General features: G+C 39.5%; 1 non-coding gene across 1 annotated transcript; it reads left to right on the plus strand.

The window, feature by feature from the left end:
• The first annotated feature begins 1232 nt into the window (after window positions 1–1232).
• On the plus strand, window positions 1233–1304 carry TRNAC-ACA (transfer RNA cysteine (anticodon ACA)). The gene has a single exon. It is a non-coding gene; the product is annotated as a tRNA-Cys (tRNA).
• Window positions 1305–6649: the final 5345 nt, after the last annotated feature.

Consider the following 6649-nt stretch of genomic DNA (forward strand, 5'->3'; position numbering starts at 1 on the left):
GAAAACTCTCCACGCAGGCCCAATTCTATTGTGATGTCAGTTCACCTCTTTGAGGCAGTGCTGCTGTGCTGAAACCCAAAAAAGCTGATTCCAGATTTAATCAGGTAGAAAGAGGACAGTACTAAAGGGGACAATATACTAGTCAGAGAAAAAAGATTGTGTGAAGGCCCCAAGGGCAGAATGACTGGAGCATAGAGTACAGGGACATGTGGCAAGACATGAACTTTGCTAGAGATCCCAAGCAAACAACCAAGGGCTTTAAATTTTATATGAAGGACGATGGGAACCTATTAAAGGTAGAATAAACAAAGATGTGGCTCGCACAAGACTAGAAGCTCAGGCTGGAGAGCACACAGGTTCATCAAAATGTATTACTATATGATGTTCTGCATTGATTTTATATTTTTCTATAGCCCGGTCTAAGAATAACAATATTTTTCCAAATTTTTTTTTTTTTGATTCACTGTTTGTCCCCAGATTTAGCCAATGACAACCTCTTCAGGTGGGCTTGTGAGTTCTTTTAGTGTGGCCCATCATTGTTTGAGCAAAATGTACTTTCTTGCACATGTTGTTCTAGGTTCACTTTATTCTTTCCAGTGGTGGTGGAGTCAGCTACTTCTCCAAGGAACCCTGGCTCCTTTTATTAGGGAATTGCATTTAAAAATTGAGGTCTGGGTGGTAAAAGTATATCTTATCATTTTATTTCAGTTCAGTTCAGTTCAGTTGCTCAGTCGTATCCAACTCTTTCCGACCCCATGGGTTGCAGCAGGCCAGGCTTCCCTGTCCATCTGCAACTCCCAGAGCTTGTTCAAACTCATGTCCATTGAGTTGGTGATGCCATCCAACCATCTCATCCTCTGTCGTCCACTTCTCCTCCTGCCTTCAGTCTTTCCCAGAATCAGGGTCTTTTTTAATCAGTCAGTTCTTCACATCAGGTGGCCAAAGTATTGGAGTTTCAGCTTCAGCATCAGCCCTTCCAATGAGTATTTAGGGTTATTTCCTTTAGGATGGACTGGTTTGATCTCCTTGCAGTCCAAGGGACTCTGAAGAGTCTTCTCCAACACCACAGTTCAAAAACATCAATTCTTTGGCACACAGCTTTCTTTCTTTCTTTCTTATTAAAAGAAGAAGTGTCTTTGGAGGCATTGCATGGTCTGCGGGATCTTAGTTCCACAACCAGGGATTGAACTCGTGCCTCTGGCAGTGAAAGCATAGTCTTTAACACTAGGCCTTCCCTAGTGGCTCAGATGGTAAAGCGTCTGCCTACAATGCAGGAGACCCAGGTTCGATCCCTGGGTCGGGAAGATCCTCTGGAGAAGAAAATGGCAACCCACTCCAGTACTCTTGCCTGGAGAATCCCATGGACGGAGAAGCCTGGTAAGCCACAGTCCATGCGGTGCCAAAGAGTCGAACCCGACTGAGCAACTTCACTTTCACTTTTAACACTAGGCTGCTGCAGAATTCCCAAATTCTTTTAAAATACAAAATTTCATCAAAGACAGTTTTAGAGACTAAACTTGTTTCTAATACTTAAGAGTTTTATTCTTAAGTATAAAAAATGAGCTAGGATGCTAAGGATTCCAAAAAGTTCCTGTTTGGACTTTGGTACTTCTGATGACTAGAAGTTAGCTTGTTGTAAACACGGACCTGAACTTAGACTTTCATTGTAGTTTAGTATTGTAGCAAAGAATTTGAGAAACACGTGCAATTATTTGTATCAACTTTAATCTACTTTTCCATAACTATTAAAGGAGAAAAACACAACTACCTCCCATGAACACTTAGGCCAAAGCTTCTTAACATTTAAATAAATCCTTCTTAGTACAAAGTACTCTAGTCTATTCCTTATTACTTTGTTTTACAGTTTTAAAAATGTTAATAATGATCTGGTGAATTGATTCTATCTTCTGACAATGAATCAGACTGAGCAGTTTTTAAAAAGTACAAAATGCCCATGATGATTTCAAATAATTGAGTTTCATATTTAAAATATTGATTCTAACAGTAATACTCTTCTCGAGTTTGTTAATAATGGCCGAGCACTCGTTACATGCCAGACACTATACTCAGCATCTTTATGTATATTGCTTCATTCAATTCTCTCCTTAGCCCTAAGAGGTGCCAATTATTATTTTTCATTTAAAAAAACAGAAAACTAGAGCTCAGAGGTGTTAATTAAAACCCCATAACAAAATGAAGGATCAAGTTAGACTTTAAAGTCAGTCTTTCTGATTCTAAAGTTTATGCCCTTAACTGCTATATTACAACATCTTAGTAGTATTAGCAAGCTAATTAAGGTGGAATGTGCGTAAGAGTTAGATGATAAGAGTTGCCTAAAGAAGATAGTGAAGGAAGTCAGCTTATGAATAGAAAAATTATATGATAACTTGAGGTTAAAATAGGAATTTAAACTTGAGAACCATATCTTATCTATTGACCTTCCGAACATCCTTCCACTTTTCTTAGTCACCCCTGGTGCTACCAGACCTCATAATTTCAGTCTTGGACTCTTCTCAGAGCACTTAGGATACACTCTCTTTCTTTTTAAAAATTATATAGCTCCTCTTTTTTTTCATTAATTAATTTTATTTTTGGCTGTGCTGGTCTTTGCTGCTGCTCTCAGACTTTCTCTAGTTGTGGTGAGTGGTGGCTATACTTCATTGTGGCGCAAGGCTTCTCATTGCTGTGGCTTCTTTTGTTGAGGAGCATGGGCTCTAGGGTGCACGGGTTTCAGCAATTGTGGCACACGGGCTTAGTTGCCCTGCAGCATGTTAAATCTTCCCAGACCATGCATCAAACCCATGTGCCTTGCATTGGCAGGACCACTGGACCACCAAGGAAGTCCAGATATCTCCTCTTAAGCTTTCCTTTTTGGCAAAAACTTTATCTAATTTAAAGAATCAATTAGTTTTCAAGGAATTTTAGAAAACTGCTTTGCCCCACTTCCACCTATAATCATTTCCCCTTTCCCTTGACAATCACTTTTAACTTTTTAGCTTATTATTTTGCCATCTTTTATATTTCTAAATGATACGTGGGCATTATCTATTGACTTCTCTCTGTTGAAGAGGACTTGGGTCTCTTCTTTTTCCTGCCTCACCTATAACATGCATCCTTTCTGTTGTTTTTCCTTCAGTTTAATCTTATTGAAATTTATCTTACATCAACTATTTATTTATCTATTCATATATTCAGAGCTGAGGCATAAGATAATGAGGATTTAAGGATGACTTTATACTTTTCCTAGAGTTTAATTTTCTTAACTTAATATTCTGACTACTTATCAGCAGTTCAATTCCAAAGTCTCTCCCAGAAGTGCTTTTACCTTCTCTAAACTAGACTGGTTATACCCTTCACCAGATACACAGCTATCATCCTGAGATCTCCCTTCATCAACATCCTGGAGATTCATTTCACCTCTCTCCCTTATTAGTGTTCCTTTTTACTTCAGTTGCTTTCTCAGAAAGGATGCAAGGAAGTAAATATTTCTATGTTTTAAAGTATTTTTATTCTACTTCATAGCTGATGACAGTTTGTCTATAAAATTCTAAATTGGAAATCATTTGCCTTCAGACATTTAAAGTGCATTGCTCAAGTATCTATTTGTTTCCAATGTTGCTACTGAAAAGTCTAAAGAAACCCTAACCCCCTATCTTTTGTGTGGGGTCATTCTTTTAACTGGAGAAAGGAATGGCAAACCACTTCAGTATTCTTGCCTTGAGAACCCCATGAACAGTATGAAAAGGCAAAAAGATAGGACACTGAAAGATGAACTCCCCAGGTCGGTGGACCCCAATATGCTACTGGAGATCAGTGGAGAAATAACTCCAGAAAGAATGAAGAGACGGAGCCAAAGCAAAAACAACACCCAGTTGTGGATGTGACTGGTGATGGAAGTAAGGTTCGATGCTGTAAAAAAAAAAAAAAACAATATTGAATAGGAACCTGGAATGTTAGGTCCATGAATCAAGGTGAATTGGAAGTGGTCAAACAGGAGATGGCAAGAGTGAAAGTTGACATTCTAGGAATCAGCGAACTAAGAAGGACTGGAATGGGTGGATTTAACTCAGATGACCATTATATCTACTACTGTGGGCAGGAATCCCTTAGAAGAAATGGAGTAGCCATCATAGTCAACAAAAGAGTCTGAAATGCAGTAGTTGGATGCAATCTCAAAAACAACTGAATGATCTCTGTTCGTTTCCAAGGCAAACCATTCAATATTACAGTAATCCAAATCTATGCCCTGACCAGTAATGCTGAAGAAGCTGAAGTTGAACAGCTCTATGAAGACCTACAAGACCTTTTAGAAATAACACCCAAAAAAGATGTCCTTTTCATTATAGGGCACTGGAATGCAAAAGTAGGAAGTCAAAATATACCTGGAGTAGCAGGCAAATTTGGCCTTGGAGTACAGAATGAAGCAGGGTGAAAGCTAATAGAGTTTTGCCAAGAGAATGCACTGGTCATAGCAAACACCCTCTTCCAACAACACAAGAGAAGACTCTACACATGAACATCACCAGAGGGTCAACACTGGAATCAGATAGATTATAAATTCTTTGCAGCCAAAGATGGAGAAGCTCTATACAGTCAGCCAAACAAGACTGGGAGCTGACTGTGGCTCAGATCATGAACTCCTTGCTACCAAATTCAGACTTAAATTGAAGAAAGTAAGGAAAACCACTAGACCATTCAGGTATGACCTAAATCAAATCCCTTATGACTATACAAGTGGAAGTGAGAAATAGATTTAAGGGACTAAATGTGATAGACAGATTGCCTGATGAACTATGGACGGATGTTCGTGACATTGTATAGGAGACAGGGATCAAGACCATCCCCAAGAAAATGAAATGCAAAAAAGCAAATGGCTGTCTGAGGAAGGCTTACAAATAGCTGTGAAAAGAAGAGATGCAAAAAGCAAAAGAGAAAAAGAAAGATAGACCCATTTGAATGCAGAGTTCCAAAGAATAGCAAGGAGAGATAAGAAAGCCTTCCTCAGTGATCAATGCAAAGAAATAGAGGAAAACAATAGAATGGGAAAGACTAGAGACTTCTTCAAGAAATTAAACATACAAAGGGAACATTTCATGCAAAGATAGTCACAACAAAGGATAGAAATGGTATGGACCTGACAGAAGTAGAAGATATTAAAAAGAGGTGGCAAGAATACACAGAACTATACAAAAAAGATCTTCACGACCCAGATAATTACAATGGTGTGATCACTCACCGAGAGCCAGACATCCTTGAACGTGAAGTCAACTGGGCCTTAGGAAGCATCACTACGAACAAAGCTAGTGGAGGTGATGTTATTCCAGTTGAGCTATTTCAAATCCTGAAAGATGATGCTGTGAAAGAGTGCTGCACTCAATATGCTAGCAAATTTGGAAAACTCAGCAGTGGCCACAGGACTGAAAAAGGTCAGTTTTCATTCCAATCTCTAAGAAAGGCAATGCCAAGAATGCTCAAATTATAGCACAATTGCTCTCATCTCACATGCTGGTAAAGTAATGCTCAAAATTCTCCAAGCCAGGCTTCAGTAGTACGTGAACCATGAACTTCCAGATGTTCAAGCTGGGTTTAGAAAAGGCAGAGGAACCAGAGATCAAATTGACAACATCTGCTGGATCATGAAAAAGCAAGAGAGTTCCAGAAAAACATCTACTTCTGTTTCATTGACTATGCCAAAGCCTTTGACTGTGTGGATCACAACAAACTGTGGAAAATTCTGAAAGAGATGGGAATACCAGACCACCTGACCTGCCTCTTGAGAAACCTGTATGCAGGTCAGGAAGCAACAATTAGAACCGGACATGGACTGGACTGGACTGGAACAACAGACTGGTTCCAAATAGGAAAAGGAGTACATCAAGGCTGTATATTTTCACCCTGCTTATTTAACTTATATGCATAGTACATCATGAGAAACACTGGACTGAATGAAGCACAAGCTGTAATCATGATTGCCAGGAGAAATATCAATAACCTCAGATATGCAGATGACAGCACCCTTGTGGCAGAAAGTGCAGAAGAACTAAAGAGCCTCTTGATGAAAGTGAAAGAGCAGAGTGAAAAATTTGCCTTAAAGCTCAATATTCAGAAAACTAAGATCATGGCACCTGGTCCCATCACTTCATGGGAAATAGATGGGGAAACAGTGGAAACAGTGGCTGACTTTATTTTCTTGGGCTCCGAATCACTGCAGATGGTGACTGCAGCCATGAAATTAAAAGATGCTTACTCCTTGGAAGGAAATTTATGACCAACCTAGACAGCATATTAAAAAGCAGAGACATTACTTTGTCAACAAAGGTCCATCTTGTCAAGGCTATAATTTTTCCAGTGGTCATGTATGGATTTGAGAGTTGGACTGTGAAGAAAGCTGAGCACCAAAGAATTGATGCTTTTGAACTGTGGTGTTGGAGAAGACGCTCAAGAGTCCCTTGGACTGCAAGGAGATCCAACCAGTCCATCCTAAAGGAGATCAGTCCTGGGTGTTCATTGGAAGGACTGGTGTTGAAGCTGAAACTCCAAAACTTTGGTCACCTCATGTGAAGAGTTGACTCATTGAAAAAGACCCTAATGCTGGGAAAGATTGAGGGCAGGAGAAGGGGATGACAGAGGATGAGATGGTTGGATGGCA

This window comes from Odocoileus virginianus, chromosome 4 (genome assembly GCF_023699985.2).
Source record: "Odocoileus virginianus isolate 20LAN1187 ecotype Illinois chromosome 4, Ovbor_1.2, whole genome shotgun sequence".
NCBI lineage: Eukaryota > Metazoa > Chordata > Mammalia > Artiodactyla > Cervidae > Odocoileus > Odocoileus virginianus.